The sequence below is a fragment of the Pseudonaja textilis genome, chromosome 4, assembly GCF_049901715.1.
Source record: "Pseudonaja textilis isolate UNSWEBS1 chromosome 4, rPseTex1.2, whole genome shotgun sequence".
In the NCBI taxonomy this organism is placed as follows: domain Eukaryota; kingdom Metazoa; phylum Chordata; class Lepidosauria; order Squamata; family Elapidae; genus Pseudonaja; species Pseudonaja textilis.
The window spans coordinates 26,810,039-26,823,910 of NC_141993.1; the positions used below are offsets into that span (position 1 = coordinate 26,810,039).

At 37.8% G+C, this 13,872-nt stretch overlaps 1 protein-coding gene across 19 annotated transcripts in view; it reads left to right on the top strand.

Moving 5' to 3' along the window:
* CPEB3 (cytoplasmic polyadenylation element binding protein 3) overlaps positions 1 to 13,872 on the top strand; it is a 103,811-nt gene that overhangs the window by 37,559 nt on the left and 52,380 nt on the right. The window lies entirely within an intron of this gene.

Consider the following 13,872-nt stretch of genomic DNA (forward strand, 5'->3'; position numbering starts at 1 on the left):
GGGTCTTAGGAAAATGTTTTCTATTTTACTGTTTTTCATTTCTCCAGTTTTTCTGATAGACTTTTGAGTTTAGTCTTTTATCTATACAGATTGGTATAGAAGCTGCCATTTTTTTACAATTTTTAATTTTTATCCCAGTTTTTTCTAAAATCCAATAATGCTTACAGTCCTTTCTCTGTCCATCAAAACAATCATTTAACCATTTCTGTAAATAAAGGCAAACATGCTTATCCTATTCTTCTGTCATGTTTCAATTACAGATATTTGATCTTCTTTCTCTTGGCATATGAATCAGGCAGTAAGTTGAATTTAATTAGGAATAATTATCTTCAAAGTAAATGGGTCTCATGAACAAGACATGTGATTGTTCTGTGAAATATATTTATTGTAAAAGTGAAGGAAAGTGATAATTTGAAAAGCTTGAAAAACATTCCATGATTTAATTCCTTCAAAGAGAAAATTGATTTAAACTTAATTTCAACTTGTTACACCCAATAAACAGATACTACAGAGAAGTTATATGTATGTCACAGGCAATGTGTGAAAAGCTGGTATTGTATAGAATACCTAGGAAATCTATAGAATATGACATTTTTAGGCAAAGTATGAAATGTCTGGGTTATTTTAATATGCTATATCCTTTCCCTAGGTATTGTATATAATTTATTTTTTATTTATTTTATTTGGTTTGTCAATTACTTACAAGATAATAGGTATAAGTAAAAAACATAGTTATGAAGACATGAATACATATAAGAAAAATAAAGGAAACAATAGGACAGGGACGGTAGGCACGTTGGTGCGCATATGCACGCCCCCCTATAGACCTCTTAGGAAAGGGGTGAGGTCAATAAGGTTAAAGTTTTTGGGGTTTGAGGAAGAAACCTCAGAGTCAGGTAGACATTGACCACTCTGTTGCTGAAGTTGTATTTCCTGCAATCAAGTTTGGTGCAGTTTACCTTGAGTTTGTATCTATTGTGTGCTCTTGTATTGTTATAGTATTCATTGAAGTATTCATTGACAGATAGGACATTGCAATATATAATTTTATATAATATACTTAGATCAGACTGAAGACGGCGTAGTTCTAGGTTTTCTAGGTCTAGAATTTCAAGTCTGGTGGCATAAGGTATTCTGCAACAAGTAGAGGACTGGAGAACTCTTCTTGTGAAATATTTCTGGACCTTCTCAACTGTGTTAATATCAGATATGTAATGTGGGTTCCAGAAATGAAAGAAGAAATGCAAAACAAAGTACAGGACCTTCTTACTGAAAAAAGCAAGAAGAAAAGGACCAGTATTTAACCTATTTGTTCCAACAAAAGCAGCAAGAATGGCATTTTAGTGGGAGTATTTTATACTTTGCTGGCTTACGTTTTGGTATTGCATAGAATATCTAGGAAATGTGTTAAATATTAAGGGTTTCATACATATTAAGGGTCCCATTTTTTGAATTCTATAGATTTTCTAGGCATTCTATAAAATGCCTAATTTCACACATTGATTGTAATATATACAATGCAAGTGTACTTTGTATATTTTTCTAAAAAAGCTTTAATTATTCACAGTCATTTAAAAAAAAATCTATTTAAAAACACTGATACTTCAGTGAGAGAGGGGGGGAGGGGGGAATGCCAAACCAGTGTTGCAACATGAAGATAAATATACACAGTTCTCTGTACCAAAATCAATGCGAGGACATTAGAAAAGTGAAAAGCATCATCAATTGAATTGTAAATATCAGCAGAAACTTGAAAAAGGCCATGTGTTGATAAATGCATTATCTGAAGAATAAGTGAGCTATACGCTCTATAAAACTTAAAAGAAAGGCAGTCCTGGGCTTCATTTTGAATTGTCCTTAGGTTGTAGCATGACATGCACATGTAATGGAAAAGATGATAATCATTATCTTGACTACTATCAAGATTCAAAATACAAATGAAAATGGTCCAGAAAATCTAATACAGAGATATTGAATTACAAAAGGCAACAACTAAAAAGATAGATTAATTAAAAGGATGTTGAATGAGAGAACCAAGAGGCTAAACTTCAGGATACTAGCCTTTTTAAAAAAGCAGTATTGTATAGAAAAAACACACAATAGATTATGAAAAGCAGAATCAGTAATATAATAAAGTATAAAAGGTTTTTTTAAAAAGTGGCAATTTGTTTAAATTCGGAGAACAAACATTTTACTGTAATATACATGTATTTTTTAATTGCTATCAATATACCACAGTGGTAAAATTGAAGCAAACAAAGCATAAATGTCAATAATTCACTACTGGAAATCTAAAATGATAATGAAGTATTTATGCTGATCTGCATTTGGAAAAAAATTAGGGAAGGGACCATGATGTATGAAAAAAATTAAAATTCAATGTACAGGCTACTAAATAAAATGGAATATAATGGGATTTTATCAATGAGCAAATATGAATTGTGCTACAAATACAGTGGTAGGACTGGAATTAATAGACAAATTAAAGATCAATGTCATTAAATACAGTATATAACTAAGTTCTGATATTCCAGAAATTGTTCATTCTGCAATAGATGTATGCAGCTTTTCACTCAAATCATTCATTTAATGTGATTATGAGGATATCTTTTTAAGAATGTGATCTAATGGACAAGTCTTGTTCTGGTGATCTAAAAAAAGATGAGATACAGATATTAAACTTTATCATTATTAATGTCAAAATGTGTTGAAGAATCAGCATGTCTTTTCCTACAAAACATTTTGTACCAAACTTTAAATTCATTGAAATTCAAGTTCAGTTCTATCTTAAGGTACGGATATAATCAGCATTTTTGTCCCAGTGTGCATTTTGTTTTCTTGCACATAAAGCTAAGATTCTATGGGCATTTTCCTACTTCGTATCTAAATTAAATAGATTGGAGAATAGTTATAAGGATGCTTAATTTTTCTTGTACCGATTTACTTTTGCAGATGTTAGCTTCAAAGCAATTGATTCTGACTCCAGAGGTCTGATTCTAAATAAAAAAGAAAACATTCAAAAAGAATTAGAGGAACTTGATAAAATGTTTTTTTATCAAATCAGGTGTAGTACATAAGTAATGAGGGAAATCTATTCCCTATATAAATCTTAATAGTAAAATAATTTTGTCCAAATCTAATTGATTCCTTATCTCCATAGCTCAATCTATGTTTGAGTAAATAAGTATGTCTAAAACTTTACATACAGGTGGCACTTGACTTATGACTATTTGTACAATGATCAAAATTACAGCGGCATTGAACAAAGAGTCTTACATCTAGTCCCCAAAGTTGGGGTTGATGCAACACCCCTGTAGTCATGTAACCTAATTCAGTTGCTTGACAGTTGGCTTGCACTTACGACTGCAGGGATGGTTCAACTCCCCTCACCTGCCTGTCTCTCATCTATATGCCCTTTTGGCCCCCTGTCTAGCTGACCTTCATTGTCTTCTTGCTCCTGCTGCTTACCAATCATGCCTGGCCTGGCCCTTTGTGAGGTAGCTGCTGGCTGCATGAGGCTTTCTTCTCCAAGTCATGCATGGGAATTTCCTCAAAAGACCTGGGAAATCTGGCTTTATGTGGCCAGCAGTTACCTCACGAAGGGCCTGGTGAGCAAAGCTCAGCAGCAGGAGCAGCAGGGGCATCAGGAGCAAGAAAGAGAGCAAAGGTCAGCTGGGATGGCAGAGTGCAGGGTGGCAAAGGTGTCTAGAACAGTGTCTTTATATGTTCTACTTAAACTTTCTGGGGGCATCTGGGGATTTCTGGAGTGGCTGCTTTGTGCTGTTCTTTTGGGCTATGGCTTCATACCTTGCTATTGGAGCTTCCAGAAGGGGCTGTTTTGCACTGCAATGCTGGGCCCTCCCAGTGAGGGTAGGACTTCCTGGGGAGGGCCCAGTTTTTCATGTTGTTCTGTGGCTCAAGGGCTTCTTCCAGCTCCAGAGCCATGACACACCGGGAAGCCCCTGATCTGCTGTGATTCTGGGTCAGCTTAATTCTCTGCTAGGCAGGGTGATAGATGGCCAGAAAAACAGAGATGGGGAGGGGGGAATAGCGGTTGGGAGAGTTGAAGGGGAAGCTGTCCCTTACTTTGGACAAACTGACACTTGGGACTAGAAGGGAGAATTCTGGAATGGCTTAAATCAGGGTAGGTTCTCAGCTAACAATCAATGGAATTCAATGAACGATGGCAATGAGGATTGCTGAGATTGTCATTACTAAGCGATGTTGTCATGTGATGTCACACAACAGCATCACTTAGCATTTAGTTTTCCAACTCATTAAGATTTCACTGACTAATGTGTTGTAATTCACACACTGCTCACTTTTTTATCCCTTATTAGTGGTGCAATTCAACCGGTGTAACAACCAGTTCAGTGAGCATGCGCACGCCAAACACGCGCTCCGTGTTTAAAACCCATTTTCAGCTCTAATATTTACCTTCAGCTGTAGCCCCTGAGAATAAAACAGCTAAGACCCAGCAAACTGCTCTGCCGCACGAATCAGCTGTGCTCTAAAAAAACAAAATAAAGCACAGGAAAGAGCAGGGGCGGGCGGTCCCACATGCTCGTCGGAGTGAACTGGTTCAGAGCCAGCTAATCATCGGAATTAGGGGTTCGCCCTAACCAGTCTGAACCAGGAGAATCCCACCCCTGCTTATTATATATTCTACATAAATATGAAAGAAAATGTGAAATGTAAAATATGCAAAAGAATAGAATAGAATAGAATAGAATATTTCATTATCACTTTGAATGCACATTAATTGGCATACATTAAAATGAAATGTTGCATATTATAGCAGTATCTCTGTTAATTTCTCTTCTCTGATATTACTATTTTAGCAGTAAGATGTTTTAAGAAAGAACACCTTTTCCATTTTTTTAGTTAGCTTATAAAACTATTACTATTTAATACAGTTGTGTATCATTTTTATTATAAATGTCAAGACAAGTTACAGTAAAGTGAACAATACATTAAAAACAATGTAGAAACATGTTCACTGAAGGAAATCAAAGATAATTTATGCATTCATAGAGAGGTGGGGTAAAAGGATTTTCAGCAGAGATACCTGCAAAATTTTACTGTAGAACCTCGTGAAAATTTGGAGTGAGATCACTTCAGAATTAATATGCCACAGGATGGGAGGCCTGCTTATGCATATTAGGTGAAAGAGCTATCTATCTGCCAGGAGGGTTTCAGCTTCACATATGGCTGAAATCCTCCAAGCAGGAACTTTTTTGCTCTCAAAAGTTCTTGCAACCCATCAAAGGTGTCCAGCTTCCCTCACCTAAGGCCCGGAGGAGAAATCCTTCTGTAGGCTGTGGGAATAGAGCAGAATTCTTCAGGATTTCAACTCCGTTTCACAGCCCTGCTGAAGAATTTCAGCTCCTCATTGATTTTCTTGGGAAGCAGGCAGATATTGTAAATGACAATCACTGATTGCCAGGAACTTGGCAACTGGTTGTAAATGTGTACCTGTTGCCCAAAATGCAGCCACATGACCATGATTGGGGCATGTTTTATGATGGCTTGGAAACACTTTACAAGCTGTAAAGTATCCTTTCCAAGACTACTGTAAATTTGAATGGTCATTAAATGATCAGCCATAATTCAACATTATTTAGGCACATGCACGGGGTATCTTGTTAAAAATTTCCAAAATATCTGATAGTTTTATATAATTCGATTTTGAAAGGATAGATTATCTAAAATCACTATTTAGCATATAATTTGGTCTGAAAATCAATAGATAAAATAAAAAGGAGACAGATCATGTAGAATAGAAATAAGGGCTTAGTGCTCTATTTAATTACCATTTTTGTTTTTCTTAAAATAGTTTCAAATGGTCTTTGCTTTTAACAGTTAACCACAACAATTTTAATTCTTCCATGTATAGATTATTATTAAAGACAGATACTCTGATAAAGGAATTGAGAATTTAGTTATGGAAGTTGTCTGAATGGGGTATAGAGATTCTTTTCTATTCTTCAAAATGATTGAGACATAAACTGTTTCATGACCAAATTTTGTGAATGGTTCTTTATTTGTACACTGAAATGCAAATAATATCTGACTGCCTTCTGTTAAAGAAGAGTGTGACTTGTTTTTCAAATAATTATTATTAGTTTACTTTACTTCAGGGGTGGGATGCTACCAGTTCTGCCTGGCTCTATAGAACCGGTAGCTCTGAAGAGCAGCAGACACCAAACTGGTTCTGTGTCTGCTGCTGTTTGGCCCAACCGTTTGCCCAGGCTGTTACCTGACCTTTATTTCCTGCTTTTTGAACCTCAGCTGCTTTGTGCAGCACAGCTGAGGTTGAAAAAGCAGTAAAAAAGTGTTTTTTCAAACACTGCGCACCCACACGCAGCGCTTATCAGCTGTCCGGGCGGCACGGCTTTAGGTGTATTACATGCGCATGCAGCAAAACATAATCACTGAACTGGTTGAATCCCACCCCTGCTTTACTTTATTGTCATTGCACCTCGTACAACGAAATCAAACACCATCTTCAGTGCAGCACATGGCTATGAAAATAAACACAAATACACATCCTTCACACTCCACACGTTGAATAAAAAAAATCCAACACCGCACCAACACTGTACTATACAGTAGAATTCAAAAGAGCTCCTGCCCTGGGATAGAAGCTGTTTTTCAGCCTGTTTGTGCTTGTTTTTATTATTCTGTATTATTCTGCGTCTGCCAGATGGTAATAGTTCAAAAAAAGGGTTCCCAGGATGAGATGGATCTTTGAGAATGTTTTGAACTTCCTTAAGGCAGCGAGAGCTATAAAGCTCTTCCAAAGAGGGGAGAGGGCAACCAGTGATCTTCTGGGCAATGACATTAACTCTCTGGAATGCTTTCCTATCTGCCACTGTGCAATTGGCAAACCATACAGAGGTGCAGTAAGTTAAAATACTCTCTATGCAGTGATAGAAGGTCACCAGCAGTTTTCCATTCAGTTGTTTTCTGAGAAGTCTCAGGTAGTATAAAACTGGAAAGGTTCAACGAGGTAATTTTGAAGTTGTAAATCTAAATCACATTCTTCAAGTGCAAAGATGGAAGATTCTGATCTGGGATGTTCTGACTTATTGAGAATTGTGTACAGTTTGCCTGAGAGTGAAGCATAGGATAATTTGCTAGGTGGCAAAAATGTTCAAAGTATGAATATTTACCATTAATGATGAGTCTTGTTAATAAAGTAATAATCACATTAAACTGCAAGCCTATTTGTATTTTTAAAAATATTTAAAGTATAAAGTAAATGACTACAGGCAAGAGAAAAAAGAAGGAAATAAGTGGATGGAAAATAAAATATAAGTAAATAAACAAAATGTATAGTTACAAAATTTAAAAATTGTCATTATTTCTTTAGTTAAATTAATATATAAACTAATTATATCACATGAGATACTTTCATTCATTACTAACCTCTAAACATTAAAATTTATACTGTATAAATGTTACCACTATTATCTGAAATAAATGTGCATGATCTAATAGAAAAATAAAACAAATATGAAATACCAAAACATAAATAAATACAATATTAAGTTCTTGATTTCCTTTTATTGTTCCCCACTGTTGAACACAACAAATTAAAATATTAAAATTGCCTCTGCTATTCTCCAGAATGGTGTCAATAGGATGCAGACTTGGGATGACTCTGGTCTCCTTGCACTTGAGATTGAGTCGAAAACATGCATCCACTCTTCCATAGTCTTACTTGTTCTGCCTTAGATTGTATTAACATGCCAGGGGCATGTCCAGAATCATAACAACTGGTTCTATAGAACCGGTCCGAATCGATAGAATCCCACCCCTGATCTTGGTTCTGTATAAGCATTTCAAATTCCATCATTTATCTTAAAAACCTTTCTTTCTTGATGTCACTTTTTATTATAGAGATCTGTGAATTCACTAACCATGATAAATTTTGACCTTCATCAAATCTTGTTGTAGCCACTGTGGTTTTCAGTGTGGTAATTTCAGACAGTCACTAATTAATGATTATAAGTCAGAGACTACCTGTACGCATAATTTGAGTATTTCTGATCTTGGATAGTTATAGTAAATTAAAGCCTATTAAGATTATTTATACACACACATTCAAAGTGACTTGCCTGAGCTTGGGAAAAGACAGGAAAGATGTTTAATTATCTTGAAACATGATGCATTGTATGCAGCCCTACATGTTCTGAAGCTTCTTGCAGAAGATTTGAAGAGCCATATAAGTAGTCCTCACTTAACAGTTACCATTGGGACTCGCAAATCCATTGCTAAGTGATGTGACTGTGAAGAGAGACATCACATGAATGACTTACAATTTTACTGTTGCATTCTCCATTGATTCTGCTTGTTAGAGCTGGCTGTGAAGCTTGCAAATGGTATACATACAACTGCAGGAAACTGTGACAGTTATGAACAACTACTGTTTGCAAAGTGCCCGAATGTCAATCATATGAATAAGGAAATGCTGCAATAATCATAAATGCAAGGGCTTGTTGCAGTTACTTTTTTACACCTCATAGCTTTGAACAGTCGCTAAACTAGGCATTATACTAGTATGTATCTTCTACCTTTCCTGTAATTATACTTCAGTGAATCGCAATATATGTTGGTCATAAACTGTAACAATTGGCTGATGATGTTAGAATTAATTAAGGTAAATATTTATATCAACAAACTAGTTTATAGTATTTAAATATTGAAATCCTACAAATTATCTTTGTGTATTTATATCTCTCTATATAGGATAGCTTTGATTATCAGCAAAATAATTTAGTCTGGTCTGGATTTAATCTGCAGAATAGAAAGTATTTATAAATATTTTAAGCGATTCATGTATGAGAATTATGTGAGTAGATATTTATCTAAAGTAAACCCTGGTGCTGAATTAAATATAACCATAATTTATATGTGATTGGTAAATGCTCAGTCAATTGTATAAGTCTAGGCACATAGTCAAATAAGTAAGAATAATCAGTTTTTATTTTTCTCCAAAAAAGGGTCAACTTATGAGAGTGACTTGCAGTGTTCTTGCCAGCTTTCCTGTTCACTTTGCTTGTGGAAAGCCAACAGGGAAGGTTGCAAATTGACCATAGCTCATTGCAACATCATAATTATAAACTAGGCACATGAGTGCCCAGATCATGATCATTTGACCAGGAGGATGCTGCAATGTCCACAACTTTGAGGACTGGTTATAAGTTTCAAGGTTGGTTTTCTTCAAGGCCCTATTCAGAGAGTTTATATGAGCATATTCCAACAAAGGAGTCTTTAATTACCTCTGATCTCTAGACTCTGTCGAGATGCCTGATAAATTCAATAAAGTAGTATAATTTTTTTAGTCAGTAGACCTTGAAATTACTTTTAAGGTAGCTGTAAAGCTGGGGTGTAGTTGCCAAATTATTGATTTCAATTTTTTTTGTGGTTTCTAAGTGTCCTTTTTATTGCTGATTTAGATGCAGCATTTTATGAGAATTAATAGAAGGGCCAATAAAAGAAGACTTTAGGAACACCATTTTGCCTATGAATAAAGCAAAGAAAAAAAAGAGTGGTGAATTTAGATCACCAATTTTCTTTTAATTTACACATATTCAAGTTCTGGGTCAATTTTAACATGTCCATTTTATGGTTAGGGTTATCAGAAGATATCCCTCTGGAAAAGCATATGACTGCTAGGGGCTTTTGATTTTTCTTCTCATTTGATCATTTAAGTGATTGTAATTGTTAAGGGAAACATCACATATCCATGAGTGTAGTTTACTTTACTTTACTTCCTCCTTTCTATTGATTGCTTGACAGTTGCAAAACACACAATTTGTGATCATGCTGCAATTGTTATAAATGTGAGGAGTGGTCGCAAAACTATTTTTTTTAAACCATTATAACTTTGAAATTAAGAAAAGGCAGTCAATAATTGAGGATTACTTTTCCGTGTAATCCTAATAGATTGCCATAGATAGTAAAAAAATGTTTTAAAAACAGTGTTAAACTATAAAGTCAAATTCTATATCACTGATTAAGAAATTTCCTTTGATATATCTATCACCAATTGTTAAGCACAAATCCTGAAGTGTACAGGTATTTGTCTGTCCTGGAGGCAGCTGCAATGACTTTTGGCTGCTCCAATATCGTACCTGATTCTGGGATGAAGCCATGCAGCCTAGGGTGCTGCAGCCTATTCTCCAGCAAGTTCCAGAGCTCAAGAGGGATATTTACAGTAAAATAAGTGACTGATCAGTTCCACCATTGTCAGGCCAAATTTGTGATATCAAACATAAGTGGAAGTTAGCAGCTGCCCACTTTGATGGGACAAAACTGTTTGGGTCCGCCTTGGATCCCATCCTAATAGAAACACAGGACAAGGGAACTATTTCCAAAGAACCCAAAGGTCCTTTGGTCTCAGACAGGAACAGCAGCATGATAGAGCTGGGTTCAGAGATAGAAACAGGCATGGAACCCAATCCAAGAGACCATTTTGTGGAGCTGGCAACAGATCAAAATGAATATCTAGCCGATCCTCCCATTGGAGGCTGGCTGGCCGCCTTTGCTGATAGGTGGGATAACATTACCTCATATGCCTGGGTCCGAGAGACAATAAGATCAGGTCTCTTCTTAGAGTTCCTCTCCACACCCCTGATTTTTTTTTTATTCCATGCCCTATTTCAAGGGATTCCACAAAGAAAGACATCACGGAGACCACGATCCAGCATTTGCTGGATATCCATGCTATTCATCCGGTCCCAACACGTCAGCAGGCTCAGGTGTTCTATCCTATATTCTTTGTGATTCCAAAGAATTCGGGGGGTGGAGAGTAATTTTAGACCTAAAGCATCTCAACCATTTTTTAGTATATAGGAGGTTCAAAAGGAGTTCCCTGCAATCTATTCTAAATCTCAGACAGGGAGATGTCTTGACCCCAGTGGACCTGACAGAGGCGTATCTACACATCCCTATAAGGCTGTTGCGCAGAAGATTCCTGTGGTTTTGTTATGCCAACTGCCACTATGAATAAAGGCCCTTCCATTCAGCCTGGCTTGGGCCCCCTGGACTTTCACAAAGGTGCTGGCCGCTCTAGCAGCATATCTCAGGAGCATGCCGGTTGGTCTGCAGTGTTATTTAGACAACATTTTAGTACAATCCTCATCTCACCTGCAGGCAGAGATAGATCTCTGGACCATACTCCTAGTACTTTGGGGCCATGGTTTTTTGATAAACCTGGACAAAAGCCATCTCATGCTGACTACTCGACTGCCGCACCTGGGCGCCACCATCGACACAATGACAAGCGAGGTTTTTCTCTTGCAGGACTGACAGAACAGCATCAGGGAATTATCCATGCACATTCGGATAGTCAAATGAGTGCCCCTGGCCCAATTATCTCAACTTTTGGGAAAGATGATTTCCTATATTGCAATAGTCCCTTGGGCCCGTTTCTATGCCAGGACCTTGCAGTGGTTCTTGCTCCCATTCCAAAGAGCCAGCTGGAGCAATTCTATGATCGAGGTCCTAGTTCCACCAAAGGTCCTTCACTCAATTTGATGGTGGACCTCCAGGAACATCACCAAGGACTTCAGAGAGCTACACTGAGTGACAATTACAACCAACGCCAGCCTCTATGGCTGGGGACCTCATTGTCAGTCCCTAGTAGCACAGGATCACTAGGCTCCAACAGACATAAAGTGCAACATCAATTGGCTGGAACTTGGGACAGTCCATCTGGCTCTTTGTAGTTCCAACATGAAATTCAAGGAGACCACATCCTTCTCCTCACAGACAATGTGGCCACCAAGGCACACATAAACTGACAGGGGGCCACACATTCGAAATCTTTTATGAGGGAGGTGGAAAGGCTTTGCCACTGGGCAGAGATAAATCTCCAGTCCATCAGGGCAGAGCATATCTCGGGCCAGCACAACATCCAAGCAGACTGGTTGAGCAGGGCCACTGTTGACCAATCAGAGTGGTGCCTGCACCTGAGCCTCTTCTGGAAGATAACAGATTGGTTTGGCTCCCCGATACTGGACCTCTTTGCCTCACTCCTCAATGCACAACTACAAAGATTTTTCTCGAGGTTTCCTGCTCAGGGGCCAGAGGGACTCCCTTGCCCCGGGGACTCCTCTACAGAGTGATCAGGAAACTATTAGAGGAGAGGCAGAAATTATTCTGCTGGCACCATACTGGCCCAGACACCCATGGTTCGTGGACCTCATGGACCTCTCGATTGCAGATGCTTGGAGGATTCCACTGGACAGGGTCTCCCTTAGCCAGGAGCCTATTCAACATCTGGAGCAACAATGGCTCCACATGGCTGCCTGGCACTTGAGCGGAGACTCCTGAAAGGTGGGAATCTCTCTGTCAAGGTCATCGAGACAATACAAGCCACGAGACATCCAACTACAATCTGATTTATAACACCACTTGCAAGATCTTCTGCAGGTGGTGTGACAAAAAGACAATAGATCCCACCTCAGCGGTAGTGGCAGATATACTGAAGTTCCTACAAGAGGGATTAGACAATGGCCTCTCTCCTAATACACTGCATAGGCAGGTAGCGGCCGTAGCCTCAGGCCTCTCCTGCAGTGACTTACAATCTCTCACTCATCATCCGACAGTACGCAGTTTCCTACAGGGGACCACTAACTTAAGACCTCCCATGGTCCATAGATACCCCACTTGGGATTTTAATAAGGTCCTCACAACACTCACCAAACCACCCTTTGAACCCTTGAGAACTACCAGTCTCCACCTTCTAACTTACAAGGTAGTTTTCCTGGTGGCTATAACCTCCGCCAGGAGAATATCTGAGCTAGCTGCTCTCTCAGTGAGAGAAGACCTTTGTGTCTTTCACTCAGATAGGGTGGTTCTTCACCTAGACCCGACTTTCCGACCCGAGCACAGGAGTTGATTCTTCCCAACTTCTGCCCTAGACCGACTCGTGCATTAGAGAGATAATGGATTTCCTTGATGTGCCTAGGGCCTTCCACATTTATATCAATAGGACTGCTGCCCACAAGAAGATAGAAGCCCTCTTCATCTCGTTTCAGCCCTCCACACTGGGGAGGAAAGTCACAGCTTCAATGATAGTTCAGATAGTTCAGATTTGGGGGGAATAGCGAAATATACAGAACAAGTATTGGAAATATGGTAAAAGGAATAACCCCATATATATTCCTTTCCAACAGTAAACAAGTTCAGATCAGCTACAAGTTTGAATATAATTTGTGGACATAAATTCCTCTTAAATGATAATTATAGTGTGCGTACATGCATGTGTGAAGGTTGTTGTGTAAATCAGATGATTCTTCCAATTATACTTATTTTTTCAAGTTGAGCTTGGTAAATGGAGCCTAGTGCTATCTTTTCTTCTTGAAAATGAAAATTTAGCAAAAAAAGTATCTGGAGCCCAAAAGTTATTAACTTTTTATTTATTTTCTTAAAAGTATAAATGTCTCTTGAGTGTTAATTCTGTGTGCACTTTGTGCTTGCACTAAAAAATAAAATATTTCTGGCAAAGATTTTCAAGAGCTGCTGCGTACTGCTTATTCTTCTGTTGTGCTTCAGTGCATTTATCTGCTCCCAAGTTGTTTGCACAATTTTACTCTACCCAAGGGTTTTGTATCAAAATAATTGCTTTATTTTGCAAGCTAAAAGTGTAGAGCTTTCCTTGGATTCAAACAGTGTTATTTTCAGGATATATTTCAAATTAAGATGATTTCATCCCTTGGTTACCTTGTATCTTGGCTTCTGTTTATCAACTTACTGTATGTATGTAAATGTACAATTCATTTTTGTTAAGTATCTGTTTCTGTATAGTATTTAACTTCTTGTAATCCTCATAGAAACAACAGTATGATTAAAATAATT